Genomic DNA, 23,898 nt, shown 5'->3' with positions numbered 1-23,898 from the left:
CTACTTAAGCCTCAGCAATGGCGGGCGCCCCTCCCCCAGCCTCGCTGCTGCCTTGCCGGTAGATCACAGACTGCTGTGCTAGCAATGAGGGAGGCTCCGTGGGTGTGAGACCCTCCTGGCCAGGTGTGGGATATGATCTCCTGGTGTGCCTGTTTGCTTAAAGTGCAGTATTGGGGTGGGAGTTACCCGATTTTCCAGGTGTTGTGTGTCTCAGTTCCCCTGGCTAGGAAAAGGGACTCCCTTCCCCCTTGCGCTTCCCAGGTGAGGCAATGCCTCGCCCTGCTTTAGCTCTCGCTGGTCGGGCTGCAGCAGCTGACCAGCACCGATCGTCCGGCACTCCCCAGTGAGATGAACCCAGTACCTCAGTTGAAAATGCAGAAATCACCGGTCTTCTGTGTCGCTCGCGCTGGGAGTTGGAGACTGGAGCTGCTCCTATTCGGCCATCTTGCTCCGCCCCCCAACTTTTTATTTTAAGAATTTCAAATCTATAGAAAAATTCTAAGAACAACACAAAAACCTGTATATACCCAGATGCACCATTTCTCTCTCTCTCCCATACACATACACACAAATATATTATCTATATTTACTCATATATATGTGTATTTATATGTGTGTGCATGTGTATGACAGTTTGCAGATAATATGACACTTCTCTAAATACTTCAGATCATGTACATTATTTTTCTCTTACAAAATCACACACACAGATGCAAACACGGATGTAATTTAACATCAGTGTAATATTGATAGCTAAATGACTGTCCATATTGAAATTATTCTGCTTGTTTCAATATTATCCTTTATTGCTTTTGGTTTGCTTGTTTTCATCCAGGAAGCAATGATTCAGTAAACATTTTATTAAGTTGTCATAATCCTCTAGTCTTCTTTAACAAATTAAAGCAACAAAGAAACAAACAAAATGCAGTTCCCCAAAACTTTATATTTTGTGCCACAAAATACTTTATGCATGCAACCCGGTAGTTTTGCAGAATTTCTGTTAGTTTGAGTTTATTTCATTGTTTCCTCATGATTAGGTTGAGTCAAATTTTTTTTCTTTCCAGATACTATTAATACATAGTGATATCTTTCCCTTCTCTATGCAACATACCAGATAACAATGAAGTCAAAATACAGGTCAAACTCTGTTACTTCTGTGTTACATATTTGATCACTGTGTTAAGGTGGTATCTCCCAGATTTCTACATGGTCAAAAAATATATATGTATATTTTTTTGCAGTTAACAACCATTCTTTGGGCCAATTCTATGAACCCGTGTAAATATTAGACTATTTAACAGTCTTTCTCCCCATGGTTTTAACATCTATTGATGATCTTTGCCTGAATCAATTATTATTATGTTCATTTTTAAATGAACTATGTTATAGTTATTTAGGAGAAATAAATTCTGGTGTGACATTGCACAGTAGGATGATACAGTCAATAGTAATGCAATGTGTATTTCAAAGTCACTAGAAGAGAAGATTTTTAATGATCTTGCCACAAAGAAATGGTATTTGAAATGCAGATATGCCAATTACCCTGATTTGATTATTACAGTTATATAGTATATCAAAACATCACAATGCGCCCCCCCAAATAAGTACAAATATGTGCTTCCAAACTGATAAATGCTTGAGGGGATGGATACCCCATTCTCCATGATGTGATTATTTCATATTGCATGCTTGTATCAAAACATCTCATGTACCTTATAAATATACACACCTACTATGTACCCACAACATTAAAAATTAAATGTTTTTAATGGACCCCCCAAATTTTAAAAAATTACATTAAGTTAAATGAAAATATTAAACTTTTTTTAGAATGTTGATTTCAAAACATCTATCTCCTTCATGATTTAGTTGCAATATTTTGGTAAAGGGCTTTTACCTTCCTCCTCATTTGTTATTTGTTCATTTGGTATATATAATTAACGTATGGCATTATTCATTTTTATGTTAAAATTGTTTTGTATTTGTCATTGGGAGCTCCCCAGGCTATTCTTTTGGCATGCTTGATATATGGTCAACATATATATTTTCACTGGTTTTAAGTATATATTTATATCTGTTTCAGTATTCATAAGAATAGCTACAATTATAAAATATATTTTTGTTTTTCTCTACTTATTCTCAAATATTTATACCATGAATTCTCTATTCCTAAGATTTTCATTTTCCTATTTCTCTCATTAGTTAATTCTTATATTTAAATATTTTCATTTTGTCCTGGCCCGTATGCTATTTTTAGGACCCTTGCATATATAAGATTGTATTTTTGTTCACTATCATACATTACATATATTTCTTTAAGTTGAGAGTAAAATACATGACGTATGTTGTTTTTCTTCAAAATTCTCACAACAGAACTTTACTGTCTTCTAGTGTTTGTTATTGCAAAGGAAATTCTGAAATTAGAATAATTTTTGTTCCTTAGAAGACTGTTTTCTTATATTGTTTTTCTTTTTGAAATTCAGAATTTTTTTTCTTTTTTGAAATAGGAAAAAGTAAGTCAGAATGTATTTTTTGAGGAATTTTTTTCTCTGAGTTTTCTAGAAGTCGTGACCTATTTCAGTCTTTTTTTTTTCTCTTCCATTGTGTTCATGATTGTTTCCCTATTTTTGAATTACATATTTATTTCAATTATCTATTTTTAGGATTATGCTTATAATACCATACATTATTTTTTTCTGTATTATTCTATTCTTTAGACTGGTAGGTTTATGTTTTATTATTTTCTTCTGTATTTTGGAATTTTTTTTTTTTGAGACGGAGTTTCGCTCTTGTCACCCAGGCTGGAGTGCAATGGCGCCATCTCGGCTCCCTGCAAACTCTGCCTTCCAGGTTCAAGCAATTCTTCTGCTACAGAGTACTTTAAGAAATTATATTGAACTTATATTCTGCCATATGAATTATTAGCAGATTTTCTTGGTTTATTTTGATCCTTGTAAGTTATTGTTCAGATTACACCTCCCAAAATGCAGGAAACTGCTGGTAACCCCTGCTCTTTCATGCCCTTTTGTTTTTAACATTTTTGTAAGATGTTAGCATTCAAATTATTGTAAGATATTAGCATTTGATACTTTAGTGACTTGGTAGACAATTATGGATTTTTTTTTAGTGTTTATTTTTTTCATCTACTTAAATGGTTGTTAATGAGGAGTGATTTATTTTGAATCTTTTATACACATTCCACTTCCATTCAGAAATGTAGTGATCCATTTTGAATTTTTCTCTGAAAGATTGTACTAAGGCCTCCTTTTACCAAGTCACAGGGCTAAAGTGTTCACGGAGAGGTCAACTAAGCCATCTCTCAGCCCAAGCTCTTCAGAGTACCATTAATATTGACTCTTCTCATTCAGAGTAGCGGATTCTACTCTTATTCTTAAAATAATTCTTTCCAGGATCTTGTAACTGTTATAGGATAGACTGTCTCACTGATTTATAATCTAATTAGAGCCCTTTTCCTCTTGTGTCTAAGAAAAGGAAAACTTCTTCTCATCTATTGTGCAGGGCCATTTCATACACTGGAGTCTCTTAGTAAATCCAGAATCATTCTTTCTTCGTTTAGGTCAAAAGAGGACAGTTTCATTTGCTTTATCTCAGAGGGGCTATTGCCCAAACTTTTCATCACATCTGATTATTTTCATCTGAAAGAACTCCATTTCATACTTCACTGTGATGACCCAAACAATATCAAGAATTGTTCTAATTAGGTTAAGAGTGCTGTGTGTATCTTCTTAGAGAAGTACTTTCTAGTTTCCCCTTATTACTATTGTATGTTGCACGAAGAATGAAGCAAATAACTAGAATGATTCTAGTTTCACAAAACCATAAGGTATATATATATATATATATATATATATATATATATATATATATATATATGGATCTTGACTGTTTGAATATGTTTTATTTTAATTTCTTAAACATAAATTTGGAATCATTGCCTTTTTAACATCCTCTTATTTTAAATGAATAGTGAAGTATCATTTGTATTTTTCAGACTCTGTAAGTTACACAAAACATACTACACATTGGATTTGGAAATTTGATTAGTACACATTCAACTCATAACAAGTAATAGTCTGCAAAAGTGTTGTAAACTTTGATATTTGCTGAGGAGGTCGATATGCTTACAAGCCAATGGAATATGAATTATTTACATTTTAGATTATTTTGATTCCATGTTTTAATTTATTATCTGTAGCAGATCATTTGAAATTTCTCATCACCCTAATTTCCTCTGATCACAGTTGCTGCTACCAAACATAAGTCTTAAAGGATCCAAACTCTAGATTACTAAACCACTTACATAATAAAGATTTGGGAATAGGCTTCTGCTGTCTTTCTTTGCCAGAATCTGTTTTTAAATTTTCTGCTTCTCAGTAATAAAAAATAGACACCTCTCTTTATCCAAACATTTTACATTACATAAGGTTTTCTGCAGCAACTTCCATGTGGAGGTGCAGTCTTCTGAACTTGACTATATGTTTACCATACCAGTGATATTCTACCATTGTATGTTTCCTTGTTACTAATCAGCATAATTTTGTGTCAGTTTGAAGAACTCCCTGAAGCATTTCTTGTAAGGCAGATCTACTGTTGATGAACTCCCTGAGCTTTTATCTGTCTGTAAAAGTGTTTATCTCTCTTTAATATCTGAAGGGCAACTTTGTCCACCAAAATATTATTGACTGGATTTTGTTTTCTTCCAGTACTTTGAATATATCATCCTACTCTTTTATAACCAACAAGATTTCAGTCTGTTGATAGCCGTATGGAGGTTCTCTTGTATATGAAAAATTTATTTTCCCTACTGTGTTTAAAAATATTCTGTCTTTGATTTTTTGCCTCAAATCTGGATGGCTTTGTGGTTTTCCTCGGTTAAAGAAATCAGAAGTAATGGTGTGTGCCAGTTTAAAGCTAAGGCCTCAAGAATTATTGCACACTTTTGCTTACTCTGTGGAATCTTGGAACCACTATGTGAAAATGTTCAAGATAACCTGAGAAGATCTCATAAATCAGAGCCAAAGCAGCCTCGTTGCTCCTGATGATACTCCAACCAGCAAAGGCAACCCTTACCTGGTCCACAGCTTACTATAATCCACAGAGGACCCAGATTATAGTAGAAGAAGCTTCTGACTAAAACACTTACTTAAATAATCTTCCTTCTACTCTTTCAAATCCCTCCCAAATTTCCCTCCCTAAACACCCTGCTGTATAGATTTCCCAAGACTTCATATCTCTTCATCCTGATATGGAAAATACATTATTAATTTAAAAAATAATTATAACACTTGAGTGGCCTGACAAATTATTAAGTGTTAATGTATTTATTCCACCTATTTTTTTCTCTCCCCTCCTTTCAATTAGACTTCTATATCATGGGCATCTTTTTCTAAGACAGTTTTACAGCAAGGTTTAAAAGTGTAATAGGAACTAGTCTTGAGAATTACTGGATTGGTGCAAAAGTAATTGCAGTTTGCCTGGGCTGGGCGACAGAGCGAGACTCCGTCTCAAAAAAAAAAAAAAAAAAAAAAAAAAAAAAAAAACTGTAATTACTTTTGCACCAAACTAATTGTTTTATCTAGTCTAATTCTCTGATATTCTGAGGTGAAGCAAAATCATCATTTCCAGCATTCAATACTACAATGAATATTTTATTGCAATATTCTAATGGAAGTGGTGGTAATCAGTAATTTGAGATGGTTTGACATAAAAAGATGTGTTCTAGTCCTCTTTCCTCAACTATAAAAACAAGCAAATAGATATCTTGCAAGTTTTAAATGAAATAATATGCTGAAACATTTAGAATCTGTATTAGTCATGGTTCTCCGGAGAGACTGACCAATATAATAGATAGATTGGATAGACAGACAGACAGATGGTTGATTAGTTGGTTGGTTGGTAGGTGGGTAGATAGAAAAATAGGTAGATAAGAGAGAATTTATTATGGGTATTGGCTCACATAATTATTGAGGCTGAGAAGTGTCACAACAGGTCTTCTGCAAGTTGAAGACTCAAAGATGCCAATAATGTAACTCAGTCCAAGTCTGAAAGCATCAGAACCAGGGAAATCAATGGTGTCACTCTTAGTACAAGGCTGAAGGCATGAGAAAATGGGGGCACTGGTGTAAGTCAAAGAGAACAAAGGCCAGACAGCCTGAATTGCTGATCTTCAAGAGCAGGAGATGAGTGTCCTAGCTCCAGGGACAGAAGGAAAAAATAATTCACCTTTTGTCCTCCTTTTTGTTCTATCTAGGAACCCAGCCTTGATAGATGTTAGGTGGTACCCATCCACATTAAGGGCAAATCTGTCCCCTCAGTTCACTGTCTGACAGGCCAGTCTCCTCTGTGTGTTTCACAGCCAAATTCAGAAATGATTATTTACCAGTTCTTTAGGTATCCCTTAATCCAGTAAAGTTGACATCTAAAATTAACCATCATAATACTAACAGTCTAATTTAAGCTGATAATAATTTAACTACAAATGCTCATAAAAACTACCATTTCAATGCCTCCTCCACCAATTTTTATCTCAAAGGTCAGTTCCCTTCACATAGTATTCTCCTGGTAAGAGACGACACTTGAACATTTTTATTTTAATAATATTCCCCATATTATTTATGAAGTTGATTTTATAAAACTATTGGTTTTTAGGAAGGCTAATCAATACAATGATCGAGTATTGAGCAGAAGATAAAAATCTTTCAAAACTGTTCATAATTACTATAAAATTATTCTTTTTATTATGGCTAAGCATCAACCACTGAAAATACAGATGGAAATCAGTGATATTTGTTGCCCAAATATTGGAATTGTAACAGTAAAGATTAAATAGATGATATTATAGATAAAGTGACCTTATTGATGCTAAATTGACTTCTAGATAATAAGGAAGATGCTCTGAAGGTAAAACTTTTTTAATAGCAGCTAATCTAACAAATTAAACCAAATATAAGGCAATAAAACATATTGAATTAATCAAGTCAAGGTCATGAATCTTTTATATAAGGCCGTTTTTCGGCTAAAGTTAAAGCTTTAAAGTGATCTTTCTTCAAAGTTGTTAACGATATATTCTTTATTTTTCATAAATGCTATGAAGTCATTGCTTCACATTCTGACTTTATGACTTGCTTTATTACAGAACTCTGAAAAATGGTGGTAAAAATTTTCATTGGTTCGGTATGATTTTTAGATTTTCATAATTTTGTAAGTTGCCTGAGAAATGAGCACATATAAGTGCAATCAACTCTATGTATAATCATCTCTTTCCTATCAGAACATATATCGGTCTGGTTAGATTAACTTAATTTAGTTAACCGTTACTTTGTTTAAAAAAAACAATAGTTATCAAACGTTTATTTTGAAATCAGGTTAATTGCTGGCTTTCTTTTACTTAAGTGATACTACTCTCAAAATGAAATTATCATTTCCTAGAAATGAAAAGTGTGTTTTCTTTCATCCCAGGGTGACTTAGAAGATAAAATACGATAATATTGTTAGACTTACAAGAGCCTGTGAACACTTTTATAGGCATTACTGTGTAGAATTATTCCTTCTTGCCTTGGCCCATAAAGCAACTCTTTATTTTGTATGGGTGAGTTTTTGGTGGTGTTTTTAACCTAACAAAACACGTTACCATTATTTTTTAAAGAAATCTATAAAGTTTCCTTTTAAATCTATTTAAACATCTGTTAAAATGCTGAGCTAGATGAAATCCTAATAACTCTGTGATCTTTTATATTCTTTAATTGAATGAAATAAAATATAAATTAAATAAACAAAAATAAAAATATAATAATGCTAAAGCTTCTGCTGAGATTGACCTGAGGTTAGTATGTTACAGAGAGTATATAGGGGAACCAAAAGTCAGTTACGAGTAGCTTTCTTCAAAAATTCTTCATTGACCACATTGATTTCTGTCATTTGGCTTTCAACATGAAAATCAATCTACTTTTGTTACTCTTCACAGATAATGCCCAACAATTAGCCTTCCATCCACAACTCATTTTCTCCCCATATAAATGGATAACTGCTCTCTCTCATCAAAGTGTTTGCTTCACTCCCTAATAACTTTCCTTTATATTTCCACATCGGTATATGTAGTTCAGGAAACATACTTTCCTATAGGAAAAGTGTCTGGATAGGAGTAAATGCTTTAGATTATTGATCATTATATTATACTATTTTAATCCCTGATCCATATGTGATAAATGATCTCTATCATTTGATTGTTTTGGCTCATTTATACATCACTTTTTTTTCTATAGCATAGTGTATTACCATGTAAAATATAATATGAAAGTATCACTCCCATAGGTACTAGCTAAACAGGAAGCCAATACATTTCCCTTTGTGCTGAAACTGTTTTGAATTTGTTTTCTGCCATTATAATAGAAAAATCTCTAGAAGTATGAAAGTAATGCATGCATTAAACAAACCCTACATTAGCAAAAAATATAATAAAATGTACTAAAGAATGAATACTTTTCCATCTTCATGTTTGAGGATATTAAGCTCTTGGACACATTTTTGTCTGTTGTATCTTTGGCTACTACCCATTTGTCTACCTGAGACAGGTCTTTACGGGACTTGGTAGAAAAAAGTTGGGATATTGGTAATATTTGCTTCTCATGCCTTTTTCAATAAGATACAGTAGAAAAAGTGAAGCTTTTATTCAAGCTGCTCATGTAAAAGATGAAAGAAAATACAGCTTTGTTTGAAAAGAATTTTCTGCTTCGAGTCAGCAATCCAAATGATTCAGAGTCAAATAAGTATGTACGCTGTTCAGTTGGGAAAGCCAACTACCTGTCCTCAAATTAATATTAGTACATGAAAGGTAAGAAATTGGAGACAACAATGGGAATAAAATATTACAACCTAGGAACAGCCAGAGTACAGACAAATGCCTTAAGCTCTGTCTAAAGACTTTGCTTCATGTACTGACAAAGATAATATTTATATCCCTAAAATGTGGTGTGGGAGTAGAATCAGATTAGTTGGATTTCATAACTACAATCTTTCATTTCTGAGGTAAATGAATAATGGAAGCATTTTAACTGAGGGCTAAGGGATAAGCAGACCGCTCAAAAGTGCTGCCAAAACAGAAAGCCTTAAGGCAGGGTCTACATTTAAAGACCACAACTAAACTGCCTCTTTAGGTTTGGTTACTAGACCTTGGAAAAAAAAGTATGCAAATTGCCTCATATGCAAGTTTAAAAAAATATTTCCAAAGAGAGCCCTAACAAACAAAAACCTGCGTCCCTGCAATCATGCTAAATAAAAATGGTAGACTAAAGTGCAGTCAAAACAAGACAGTCTTTCTTCCCTGATGCCAATAAAAACAAGGGATAGGGATGATGTTCCCTGATAACAGAATTTGGAACAGGTAAAATGACTAACAACTACACAACCGCAAATCTGCTGAACTGCAGTTGACCAAGAAAAATGAATATAATCTGGAGATTCTAGACTCAGAACTAGATACAAGGAGTGAGTTTTCTCCCTCTATGGAAGAGACAGATCTTAGGTCCAAGGGGGTAGATTCACTGTTAGGGAGGAGAATAATTAAATAATATACATAGAATAAAAACCTAGTACTAGGCAATAATTTATATTTTATTTATTTTTTTAAATTATCTTGGAACACTTCTTCCTTTTTCTGATAATATTATAATTTTCTTCTTATCAGAAGATTTCTTCTTCCATCTGATGGGGCTGTCAATTACATGAGCCCAATTCTCTACCACAAGGGTAGACTGACAAAAGAATTGGCATGATGAAATCAGGGTCAATTAAAAATCTAAAATGCACCAAGCATCATGTAACATGTTGCTGCTAAAGATAATCTTTGCCGTCAAATAGAGAGGGCCAGACACGGTGGCTCACGCTGGTAATCCCAGCACTTTGTGAGGCAGAGGCAGGCAGATCATGCAATCAGGAGTTTGAGAGTAGCCTGTCCAACATGGTGAAACCCTATCTCTACTAAAAATACAAAATTTAGCTGGGCATGGTGGCTCTTGCCTGTAATTCCAGCTACTCGGGAGGCTGAGGCAGGAGAATTGCTTGAACCTAGGAGGCAGAGGTTACAGTGAGTCAAAATTGTGCCACTGCACTCCAGCCTGGGCAACAGAGCAAGACTCCATCTCAAAAAAAAAAAAAAGCAAACAAACAAACAGAGACACAGAGCTCTCATTATACCTTTGGATCATTTCTTTCTTTTTATTGATATCTCTATTTAATGAAATATCATTCTTCTTGTTCTTGTTAGCTCTTTGTCCATAGTTTCTTTAGCTTCTTGACACACCACACCAAAGAGAGGGCTCAAGCCCAATGTGGCAACTTTCCTGGGCTTAGGAGTCTCAGGTTATAATTCAGTGCTTCCAGAACATCTGTAAGTTGAGAGGGAAGGGAACATAAAAGTATGAGGTCAAAATTTGACTGTTAAGTCCTCTTTAAAAAACTGAGAAATATTGGGTAAACTTAAGAACTGGGCAGAGATTTGTATGTAGGACTAGGGAGGGGAGTTTGAAGTCCAGATTCTACCACCTTGGTGAAGTGAATACAATATTGAGCTTTATCTACTTGAAAGCACATTAGGGTCTTGGTTTAGGAATTAGAACCATATAGCTAGACTGAAGAATGCATCATACGCCTGAAAGAAAATCTGAAATAGGTCCACCTAAACCAAACCTAATCCTAATATGAATATTTGAACAGTTCAAAGACCGTTGATCTTTGCTCCAACATAGAATGAAATCCACAATGACCAGTCTTCAATAAGAAACAACTAGACATTTGAAAAGGTAAGAAAATTTGATTTTTGATCAAGCAAAAATAGTAGAAATAATTATATGAATGACTGGCACTTTGGACTTAACAGAATAGAACTTTAAAATAATTATCATGAATATATAAAATAATATAAAGGAGAGTATAAATATGACAGGCATGGAAAATTTCAAAAGAAAAAATTTAGTTCTAAAATTAAAAAATATAATACATGAAATCATTGGACTGGCTAAGCAGCAGTATTAGTCATTGCCAAAGGTAGAATAAATAAATCTGAACATGAGTCAATAGCAATTTTTATAGTGAAAAATATAGAGAATAATAAAACTAACAGCAACAAGGTTCCATTGACCTGTGGGGGGGGAAAAAGAAAGGGAAGAATGAACAGAAAGTATGTATCCATATGTACTATTTTAAAATCTCCCCAACTCGACACCACAGACCTTATAGGTCTGTGGTGCTTTGTGTACTATGAACAGGATGAACAACAACAACAAAAAACACATCTAGGCAGTTTTTTTCAGAAACAATATTAGCTGAAAGAGCAAGGGAATGACACTTTCAAGATGCTGAAAAAAATTAAAAACCTACAAACCTATAATTTGTATCAGCAAAACCAAAAGTTCTCCCAAAATAATGATGGTACAGATGTGTTTTAATACAGATTGAGTACCCCTAACATAAAAATCTGAAATCCACAATGCTCTAAAATCAGAGATTTTTGAGTGCTGACATTATGATTAAAGGAAATGCTCACTGGTGCATTTTGGATTTCAAATTTTCAGATCAGGGATGCTGAACCAGTAAGTATAATGCAAATATTCCAAAATCCAAAAAAATGTAGAATATGAAACACTTATGGCCCCAAGCATTTCATATAGGGAATATACTAAACCTGTATTTTGAAAAAGCTAAGAAAATTTATCACCTGCACGTTCACCTGACATTCTGTATGAGATTTTTAATGAGGGAAAGTTTATGTCAGTCAAAAATACGATTCTATGGGAACGAAAAAAGAACACTGGAAATAGCAGGTGCAGTGGTTCATGCCTATAATCCCAGCAATCTGAGAGGCTGAGGCGGGTGGATCACATGAGGTCAGGACTTCGAGACCAGCCTGGCCAACATGGCTAAACCTCATCTCTACTAAAAATACAAAATTAGCCTGGCATGGTGGCATGGGCCTGTAGTCTCAGCTACTTGGGAAGCTGAGGCAGAAGAATGGCTTGAACCTGGGAGGGGCTGGTTGCAGTGTGCTAAGATCACACCATTGCACTTCAGTCTGGGGGATGGAGCAAGACTCCATTTCAAGAAAAAAAAAAAAAAAAAAAAAACACTGGAAATACGAATAAATATAAAGGATTAGTTTCTGAAATTCTTTAAAAATCCATTTAAAAATGTAAATGTAGATACTACTACTATAAGGTTCTTATACGTGAAGCAACATAATATGAAGTTAAGATAAGCTTTCATCAATTTAAGTATATATTTTAATCCCTTGAGTAACTGCTATATAAATGGGACAATTTAGCTAAAAATACAAATACAAAAAATATAATTCTAATAAATACTTGATTAAATCAAAAGAAGGCAAGAAGTAAGAGGCAGAGAGAAAGGGCAAAAGGGCAAGAAGTAAACAAAGCTCAAGTGGGTAGATTTAAATCTAATCACAAACAATTATATTAAATGTAGCAGGATTCAAACGTACAATTAAAAGGCAGAGCTCATCAAGCTACATTACAAAGCAAGACTCAACTATATCTACAGGGCATGTACTTTAATTACATAAAGCCATGAAACATTAAATATATGAAAGTGGAATTATAATATGAATATCAAACAATGAAGACTTCAAGAAAAGTAGTAGTCTCATAAAGAAGGAATATTTCATAATGGCAAAAGCATCATTTCAGCAAGATACATAAACAATTTAAAATGTGTTGCAGTTAATTCAAATTGCATGCATCGCAATGATTTAATAAACAATACAAAGTTGGAGATTTTAGCACTTATCTCTCAGTAATTAGCAAAACCATTGACAAAACACTGAAAAAGATAGAATAATGGAGAAAGTTTGTAATTCAACTAGACTTATTTTGCATTTGTAGAACTTCAAACAACCAAGAACAGCACAATACGCATTGAGTAAATATGGAACATTCTCCAAGATCGACCATATTCTAGACTATGAACACATTTAAAAGTAAATTTTAAGCATTAAATCATCCAGAACATATTCTGTCATCACAATGGAATTACACAGGAAAGCAGTAACAATCTGGTAAATGCTTACACATTTTTTAAATTAAGCAACATGCATATAATCTATTGTTGCAATCTACTCCATTAACTGGATAAAGGATAAAGTTGCATGATTGTCTCAATATAAGGAAAAAAACAACTTCACAAAGTTGAGTACCCATCATAATTAAAACTTAAAGTGCGACACCAACAACAAATTCTCAAAGTCAGAAACAGAAGGAAACTTCCCCTATCTAATAAAAGGCATATATGAAAAATCTATGACAAACATCATACTAAGTGAAATATTGAATAGTCCCAGTTTGGGGTCAGAAATAAGGCAAAGATATTTGTTTTTTTCACTCTTTTTACTATTGTACAGGAGATCTAAGCTAATACAATAAGACAAAGCAATGGGGGGAAATTATGTAAATATTGGAAAGGAAATGGTAAATTGGCCCTTGTTTATATTTTGTATATAGAAACTACTAAAGAATGTACCAAAGCAATACTAGAAAAATGTAAGTGCTTACAGTATGGATGCAGAATAAAAAGTCAATATAAATAAGTAAATACTATTTTGAATACTAGCAAAAACCATTTGGAAAATAAAATTTTTAAATATAATTTATGGACTCTCAGTTTCCAGTCCAATATATAAATATCTTTGAAGTCATTTTTTGTATCCTCACAAAAAGAATAAGAATATACTGAAAATCAATAACCTTTCTTAGATGCAACAGAGAATTGAGGTTACAGGGCAAACTGTTGGCCAAAATCTACAGAAACAGATAGGTGGATATATATAATCATAGCTTTCTAAGAACAAACCCTCAGAGATGAAGTCAATATCTGTAAAATCGCTTACGGTTCTAATTGACACATTTCTGGTGGCTCAGTGTGAACTAGCTGTAGAGTTTGAAGCAAGACAACATATACAGTTTTTATTTGACAGTTAAAAACTTTTAAAAAGGGACAAACTCAATACAATGTGTAAAGTAATTAAAAGACAAAATGAGTTAAAAATTTCAACACTAAAATGTTAAGGTGCTAAATGATATTAATCATCAATGAAATGTAATAAAAACAGAGTGGGCTATTACATTGCATCTACTGGAGTGACTAAGATTTCAAAATTTGGTGATTTCAAATATTGGTGGGGAATGTTGGCATCTATTAATAGGTCTCATAACATTGTAAAGTGACAAAACATATTTGGAATGCTTTTTTGCATATATATATGTGTGTGGCATATGGCCTACCAATTTCATCCTTGGGTATTTATTCCAAGAGAAATGAAAATATACATACAGATAAAGACTTCTGTGAAGTATTCATGGAAGCTTTATTTATAATCACTGAAAGATCAAAACTAAGCATTCATAAAGAGATGATTGTCTTATTCTTATAATGGAATAAATAGAAACAAAGCAAAAAAATATGCTAAGTGAAAGAAGTCAAACACAAACACATGCTTTGTGAGTCCATTTTTAAGAAGTTCAAGAACTTACAAAACCAATCTTGGGTGATAAAACTCAGAACAGGGCCAGGCATGGTGGCTCACGCCTGTAATCCCAGCAGTTTGGGAGGCCAAGGTGGGTGGATCATTAGAGGTCAGGAGTTCAAGACCATCCCGGACAACATGGTGAAAGTCCGTCTCTACCAAAAATACAAAAATTAGCCAGGCAGTAGTGGCATACCCCTGTAATCCCAGCTACTTGGGAGACTGAGGCAGGAGAATCGCTTGAGCCTGGGAGGCAGAGGTTGGGGTGAGCTGAGATTGCACCACTGCCCTCCAGTCTGGGTGACCCTGTCTCGAAAAAAAAAAAAAAAACAAGTCAGAACAGTAATTGCCTCTGCTACAAGGGAATTGGTTTTAATCGGACATGAAGAAACCATCTGAAATGATGGAAATTCTGTATCTTAATTGTGGTGGTGTTTATTTGAGTATATTCATTTATGAAAGCTCATAGAACCCTGTATTTTACTACAGGTAAATTATAACTCTATAAAAGTTATTATGAAAAAGAATTAAAGAACAAACTACTTAAACATTAATTGCATTCATCTTATATTAATTCCTTAGTCCTCACTTCCTAATATCATACATTTGGAATTTTACTTTATCCATCCTGTTACTGGTTTGTATTGTTTGTGTCTAAATTTGTTGTATATTTAGACCCAGCAGAAATTAGATATGCTTTTGTGCAATATAATTTAAATTTAGCATTGCTGTACATCAGTCCAAAGCTATGCTTACCCTGCATACTTATTTATGTATTTATTTATGCATTAATACTTTTCAGGACCACATAATACAATTGTGGATATAGTAAGTGAAGAGCCAGAACTGATGCTATTCCTTACAACTATCAGGGTACAGATCACAGGAAATTGCAAATAATCCAAAATTAATCATTACAATCATCAAAAGGCCTGAGAAGTGTCCATTGACTGTAGCAACATGAAGGTTGTTGGAGTTCCTGTGAGAATACTGTGAGTGGGTTATAACAAACCAAAGTCAGTTTAAGGATGTGTGGAATATAAAGTGGACACAGCAAGTGCAGACTCATTGTAAGCATTTTTGCTGAGTGAGGAAACAATGGAAAAGCATTTGGAAAGAGATCTGAAGTCAAGTAAAGTGAGTTTTTTTGTTTGTTTGTTTGTTTGTCTGTTTGTTTTAGTTAAGGGTTAAAACTATTCAGTGATTGAGAGGAAGAAAACTGTTAGTAAGGGAGGAATAAAAAATATGGAGGCTAAGATAATATTTATTTATTTATTCATTCATGTTTTCTGGGCTATTTGTAGTGTTTGTCAGAATTAAATTGCTTTTTTCTTTTTTTCTTTATTATTATTTTTTTATTTCCATAGGTTATTGGGGAACAGGCGGTGTTTGCTTACATGAGTAAGTTTTTTTAGTGGTGATTTGTGAGATTTTGGTGCACCCATCACCCAAGCAGTATACACTGAGCCCAATTTGTAGTCTTTTATCCCTCACCCCCTTACCACCCTTTTCCCCTCAATCCTCAAAGTCCATTGTGTCATTCCTATACCTTTGCATCCTGATAGCTTAGCTCCCACTTATAAGTGAGAACATGCAATGTTTGGTATTCCATTCCTGAGTTACTTCACTTAGAATCATAGTGGAGACTAAGATAATTTTTTAAAAGAGCAAGGTATCCAAGAGGGTAGAAAGTTATAGGATCATAACCACATCTAAAAGGACTATCTTCCTAAAAAGGATAGATGCCTTAACTATTATCACTTAAATAGTTAGGAAGAACATATGTTGTATTCATTTTTTAGAGTGATAGTAAAGAGGTATCCTTCTAATTAACATGTTTGGATAACTGGAGAGGTGTTGACTGAATAAAATACTGAATAATCGCTAGGGAATGGTAAGGTTACAGACTTTATAATATCAATATTTGTATTGGTATATTGTTGTATTAGCATGGCTCCATATTCATCATATAGAGATGATAAAGATAAACAGATTGGCCCAGGGTTTGGGTTTCACTCAACAAGAATTAAAACAGGAAAACAGGATAAGTCACTTTAGTATAATGGCAAGGGAATAATTAAGATGATATCAGGGAGAAAAAAGGCATAAGGCGGCTGAAAGTTAGAAGAATACAATTTTACTAATAAGGTAAATAAAATCCCAAAAAGGAACAAAAATGTTGCCTTTTATTTTCTGGTGACTAAATCGGAAATTGTGAGTTTTTACCCCTGAGTCTTTCTATGTTAGCAAATTGAAAATGAGCAGATGGTCCCTGGACCTGCTCATTCTTTTCCTACAACAGATGATCATTTCCCAAAGGACAAATGTTAAGTTAGAAATAATGGTAATGTTTAACCTTTTTAGGTTTAGCAAGCATTTATGTGACTGTCAGCCACAGTAGCATCTTACAACATTATCACAGCAAGTCATGAATTTTGTGTATAATTTCCATCATACATGGTGATATCTAACTTTAGGAGAAATCAAGATTTTCTTAAATCCCCATAGGTTTGGCAGAAGCGATTTATAGAAAACTTTCAGAACAAGAATCTAAATTTTCCAAAAGTGACATTGTGAATGACATCTGTTTATCATAGGCACTAAACTATAAGCAGTCTCACTGAAAAAAAAAAAAAAAAAAAAAAAAAAACTATATGAAGAGTTATAAATACAGTGGAGTGAGCAGGTTGCCAAAACCAATGAGTGGTAAAAGTCCCAGGAGCTAAGTGAAAGAAGAAAAATAAAATTCTTTTTAATAGTTCGGTGCTTCTCTTCAATGCTGTTACCTTTATCTGGCACAATAAGAAGTGATTGCTCATCACTTCTTTTCTAATTTAATTTCCTACTTTACTTCTCCAATCTGGGTTTCACAATACATACCATGATGTACATGTAACTCTGTCAAGCAACCAAACAGACTTTGAGCACGTGTCTTGCCATTCTAAATAATTCAAACCCCAGAAGTGATTTCTTTTCAATTACTATTTTCACTGTAAGAACCAGAAGTATGTGTTTTTACCCCACGAGTAGACAATGGTTTATTTGCAAAGTGACATGAGAGACCAGACCAGGGAGAATTCTTGTTGAGTGCCGACATGCATTGCAATAGATTATTCAGAAATTAATTGTGAAGTATTCATCTAACTTGCAGCATGTAAAATTTAAAAAGATAAAATATAGAATAAAAATATAAACCACTAAAATATCCATATTTAAATTAACCTAATTTTACTATTAAACCTCTAGAGAGAGATGTCACACTCTGTTTTCAAAGGTAACATTTATATAAGATAAATACTTGTTATCTCTATATCATACAGACATAGGATAGAATTTTAAAGGACTTGCAAGATTAGAGATGGAGAACTCAGGAAGCTCATGAACTGTAAAATGTCTTCACAATATTTGCTTTGCTTGTTAGCTAGTTTGCTATACTCTATCCCTGATCTTAAAGGATCATGACAGCTCACAGAAAAAAGACATACAACAAATTAATAGTAAAATTTAAACACAAATAAGGAATCCAAATTATTTAAAATATAAATAAGGTAGAAGTATATGTAAACTTTGCATTTTCTGAGTCTCCAAACAGCCAAATAATAATGAAAACATGATCAGTAAATACATGTTTTCAAGAGGAGGAAACAAAAATTTGTAAGAGAAATCCAAAAAGTTGCACAAAGAATTAAATTGTAGGTGGAATTTCCCATGTAGAGTTGCATAATGGGAATAATATGGTAAACAATGTCTATAATAATATTTCTACAACAAACAATATTTCTATAATAGCAACAGACTTAACTGCTTCATTTTACACAACCTCCATTTCAAAGCCCAATGAATAATATTGAAATGCAACTTAATAAAGGCAGTTATACAAGGAATCAATGAAATATAGTCAAAGCATTTAGTAATGACCCAATTCTATTATTGGTTTTTAATGACTCAATGATAGAATTAACTGTATATATATGTATATTTATGTGTGTGTTTGTGTGTTAATTTCATATATCTAATTAAGGGTTTACCTTGCAATTATATATTGTTTATCTATTTTGTAGAAAAAGTATTATCAAAGAACTCCTGCCTTAGATATACCCTCTCCTTTCACAAACCCATAGCTTTGTTTATGCTGTCACCCTTAGAAATCTATTCTCCCTCAACAACATAAGCTATTCTTCAGAAATCAGTTCAAACAACACTTTCTTTTTGATCTTCCCCAGGAATCAGTTTCTTGTTTCTCTGTGCCCACAAAGAATGTTTTCCCCTTTTACATAATTCTTTACACTGTGCTGAAATTATTCTCATTTCGGTCTCTTTTATCAGAATATGAGCTTTTCAACGCTATGCAATTTGCCTTATGCATGATAGTTTCCTTAATACTTAATACTAGGACTCAATACATATTTTCTGAATGAAGGAATTAAAGGAGAAACAAATTATTTCTTGATAAGGTAAGAAAGTGTTAATTATTCTGAAACCAAAGGCTCCAATATGTCTTGATAATTCCCTCAAATTATTTGGAGATATTTTTGGCCATGAACATTTTTTCTGGAATATAGATCCATAGCCTTGATCAATCTCAAAGGAACCCCTAATCCTGCCTCTGTAGAATAGGAAACAGTGGGCTAAAAAGACAAAGATTCAGAGAATGTTACAATTTTAGTCTTCCAAATCCTCAAGTTACTTATTGGATTTTATAACTTTTCAAATGGAAAGATTGTCTTCTGGGCATCATAAATATTCAACACAATATCTGATTATTATTTGCATTAATTATGGGAGAAAGTAAATTTTTCTAGTGTATCCTGGAATCTGTTGACCATGTAGGCCATATCACAGCTAAATATATTCCACCTGACCTTTGTTGGTTGCTAAGAAAATTGCTGTTGACTAAGCAGAGGTACAAATGACAAGAATGTTGGACTAATTATTCATTAATGAGAGATGCAAAAGAGACGTGCTTCTAGGAATCAGTGTACTCTACTTAAATGACTTAGCACTTAGAGAAAAATCTAGGAAAATAAGGACATAACTTATACACTATATTAATTTGGAACATATTTTTCTAGATTTTCACACTAGACATACAACTGACAATTCTATTTCTTTTTTTTTTTTTAAGTTCTGGAGTACATGTGCACAACATGTAGGTTTGTTACATATGTATACATGTGCTATGTTGGTGTGCTGCACCCATTAACTCATCATTTACATTAGGTATGTCTCATAATGCTATCCCTCCCCCTCCCCTCCCCACAATAGCACCCGGTGTGTGATGATCCCCTTCCTGTGTCCAAGTGATCTCATTGTTCGTTTCCCACCTATGAGTAAGAACATGCAGTATTTGGTTTTCTGTTCTTGCAATAGTTTGCTGAGAATGATGGTTTCCAGCTGCATCCGTGTCCCTACAAAGGACACAAACTCACCCTTTTTTATGGCTGCATAGTATTCCATGGTGTATATGTGCCACCTTTTCTTAATCCAGTCTGTCACCAATGGACATTTGGGTTGATTCCAAGTCTTTGCTATTGTGAATAGTGCTGCAATAAACATACATTTGCATGTGCCTTTATAGCAGCATGACTTATAGTCCTTTGGGTATATCCCCAGTAATGTGATGGCTGGGTCAAACGGTATTTCTAGTTCTAGATCCTTGAGGAATCTCCACACTGTTTTCCACAATGGTTGAACTAGTTTACAGTCCCACCAACAGTGTAAAAGTGTTCCTATTTCTCCACATCCTCTCCAGCACCTGTTATTTCCTGACTTTTTTATGATTGCCATTCTAACTGGTGTGAGATGGTATCTCATTGTGGTTTTGATTTGCATTCCTCTGATGGCAAGTGATGATGAATATTTTTTCATGTGTCTGTTGGCTGTATAAATGTCTTCTTTTGAGAAGTGTCTGTTCATATCCTTTGCCCACTTTTTGATGGGGTTGTTTGGTTTTTTCTTGTAAATATGATTGAGTTTTTTATAGGTTCTGGATATTAGCCCTTTGTCAGAGGAGTAGAATGCAAAAATTTTCTCCCATTCTGTAGGTTGCCTGTTCACTATGATGGTAGTTTCTTTTACTGTGCAGAAGCTTTTTAGTTTAATTAGATCCCATTTGTCAATTTTGGCTTTTGTTGCCATTGCTTTTGGTGTTTCAGACATGAAGTCCTTGCCCGTGCCGATGTCCTGAATGGTATTACCTAGGTTTTCTTCTTGAGTTTTTATGGTTTTAGGTCAAACATTTAAGTCCTAATCCATCTTGAATTAATTTTCATATAAGGAGTAAGGAAAGGATCCAGTTTCCACTTTCTACTTATGGTGAGCGAATTTTCCCAGCACCATTTATTAAATAAGGAGTCCTTTACCATTTCTTGTTTTTCTCAGGCCTGTCAAAGATCAGATGGCTGTAGATGTGTGGTATTATTTCTGAGGGCTCTGTTCTGTTCTATTGGTCTATATCTCTGTTTTGGTACCAGTACCATGCTGTTTTGGTTACTGTAGCCTTGTAATATAGTTTGAAGTCAGGTAGCATGATGCCTCCAGCTTTGTTCTTTTGGCTTAGGATTGTCTTCGCAATGCAGGGTCTTTTTTGATTCCATATGAACTTTAAGCAGTTTTTTCCAATTCTGTGAAGAAAGTCATTGATAGCTTAATGGAGATGGCATTGAATCTATAAATTACCTTGGGCAGTATGGCCATTTTCACAATATTGATTCTTCCTATCCATGAGCATGGTATGTTCTTCCATTTGTTTGTGTCCTCTTTTATTTCACTGAGCAGTGGTTTGTAGTTCTCCTTGAAGAGGTCCTTAACATCCTTTGTAAATTGGATTCCTAGGTATTTTATTCTCTTTGAAGCTATTGTAAATAGGAGTTCATTCATGATTTGGCTCTCTGTTTGTCTGTTACTGGTGTATAAGTATGCTTGTGATTTTTGCATATTGATTTTGTATCCTGAGACTTTGCTGAAGTTGCTTATCAGCTTAAGGAGATTTGGGGCTGAGAAGATGGGGTTTTCAAATTACACAATCATGTCATCTGCAAACAGGGACAATTTGACTTCTTCTTTTCCTAACTGAATACCCTTTATTTCTTTCTCTTGCCTGATTGCCCTAGTCACAACTTCCAACACTATGTTGAATAGGAGTGGTGAGAGAGGGCATCCCTGTCTTGTGCCAGTTTTCAAAGGGAATGCTTCTAGTTTTTGCCCATTCAGTATGATATTGGCTGTGGGTTTGTCATAAATAGCTCTTATTATTTTGAGAGATGTTCCATCAATACAGAATTTATTGAGTTTTTAACATGAAGGGCTGCTGAATTTTGTCAAAGGCCTTTTCTGCATCTATTGAGATAATCACGTGATTTTTGTCTTTGGTTCTGTTCATATGGTGAGTTACGTTTACTGATTTGCGTATGTTGAACCAGCCTTGCATCCCAGGGATGAAACCCACTTGATCATGGTGGATAAGCTTTTTGATGTGCTGCTGGATTCAGTTTGCCAGTATTTTATTGAGGATTTTTGCATCGATGTTCATCAGGGATATTGGTCTAAAATTCTTTTTTTCTTATGTCTCTGCCAGGCTTTAGTATCAGGATGATACTGGCCTCATAAAATGAGTTAGTGAGGATTCCCTCTTTTTCTATTGATTGGAATAGTTTCAGAAGGAATGGTACCAGCTCCTCCTTGTACCTCTGGTAGAATTCGGCTGTGAATCTGTCTGGTCCTGGACTTTTTTTGTTGGTATGCTATTAATTATTTCCTCAATTTCAGAGCCTGTTATTGGTCTATTCAGAGATTCAACTTCCTGGTTTAGTCTTGGGAGGGTGTATGTGTCCAGGAATTTATCCATTTCTTCTAGATTTTCTAGTTTATTTGCGTAGAGGTGTTTATAGTATTCTCTGATAGTAGTTTGTATTTCTGTGGGGTCGGTGGTGATATCCCCTTTATCATTTTTTATTGCGTTGATTTGATTCTTCTCTCTTTTCTTCTGTATTAGTCTTGCTAGCGGTCTATCAATTTTGTTGATCTTTTCAAAAAAAGCAGCTCCTGGATTCATTGATTTTTTGAAGGGATTTTTGTGTCTCTATCTCCTTCAGTTCTGCTCTGATCTTAGTGATTTCTTGCCTTCTGCTAGCTTTTGAATGTGTTTGCTCTTGCTTCTCTAGTTCTTTTAATTGTGATGTTAGGGTGTCAATTGTAGATCTTTCCAGCTTTCTCTTGTGGGCATTTAGTGCTATAAATTTCCCTCTACACACTGCTTTAAATGTGTCCCAGAGATTCTGGTATGTTGTATCTTTGTTCTCATTGGTTTCAAAGAACATCTTTATTTCTGCCTTCATTTTGTTATGTACCCAGTAGTCATTCAGGAGCAGGTTGTTCAGTTTCCATGTAGTTGAGCAGTTTGGATTGAGTTTCTTAGTCCTGAGTTCTAGTGTGATTGCACTGTGGTCTGAGAGACAGTTTGTTATAATTTCTGTTCTTCTACATTTGCTGAGGAGTGCTTTACTTCCAACTATGTGGTCAGTTTTGGAATAAGTGTGATGTGTTGCTGAGAAGAATGTATACTCTGTTGATATGGAGTGGAGAGTTCTGTAGATGTCTATTAGGCCCGCTTGGTGCAGAATTGAGTTCATTTCCTGGATATTCTTGTTAACTTTCTGTCTCGTTGATCTGTCTAATGTTGAAAGTGGGGTGTTAAAGTCTCCCATTATTATTGTATGGGAATCTAAGTCTCTTTGTAAGTCTCTAAGGACTTGCTTTATGAATCTGGGTGCTCCTGTATTGGGTGCATATATATTTAAGATGGTTAGCTCTTCCTGATGAATTGATCCCTTTACCATTATGTAATGGCCTTCTTTGTCTCTTTTGATCTTTGATGGTTTAAAGTCTGTTTTATCAGAGACTAGGATTGCAACCCCTGCTTTTTTTTTTGGTTTTCCATTTGCTTGGTAGATCTTCCTCCATCTCTTTATTTTGAGCCTCTGTGTGTCTCTGCATGCGAGATGAGTCTCTTCAATACAGCAAACTGATGGGTCTTGACTCTTTATCCAATTTGCCAGTCTGTGTCTTTTAATTGGACCACTTAGTCTATTTACATTTAAGGTTAATATTGTTATGTGTGAACTTGATTCTGTCATTATGATATTAGCTGGTTATTTAGCTCCCTAGTTGATGCAGTTTCTTCCAAGTATTGATAGACATTACATTTTGACATGTTTTTGCAATGGTGGGTACCTGTTTTTCCTCTCTATGTTTAGTGCTTCCTTCAGGATCTCTTGTAGGGCAGGCCTGGTGGTGACAAAATCTCTAAGCATTTTCTTGTCTGTAAAGGATTTTATTTCTCCTTCACTTAT

General features: G+C 34.2%; 1 long non-coding RNA gene across 2 annotated transcripts in view; it reads right to left on the bottom strand.

Annotated features, from left to right (window-relative positions):
* Positions 1-10,172: 10,172 nt before the first annotated feature.
* The window catches only part of LOC105480995 (uncharacterized), a 575,131-nt gene continuing 561,405 nt past the window's right edge, over positions 10,173-23,898 (bottom strand). For both annotated transcript variants that reach the window (XR_011612742.1, XR_011612741.1), the window contains one exon: positions 10,173-10,403. This is a non-coding gene — a long non-coding RNA (uncharacterized lncRNA). The remainder of the gene's footprint in view (positions 10,404-23,898) is intronic.

The sequence above is a fragment of the Macaca nemestrina genome, chromosome 14 (assembly GCF_043159975.1).
Source record: "Macaca nemestrina isolate mMacNem1 chromosome 14, mMacNem.hap1, whole genome shotgun sequence".
Taxonomy (NCBI): Eukaryota; Metazoa; Chordata; class Mammalia; order Primates; family Cercopithecidae; genus Macaca; species Macaca nemestrina.
This window is presented reverse-complemented; position numbering and strand designations above follow the sequence as displayed.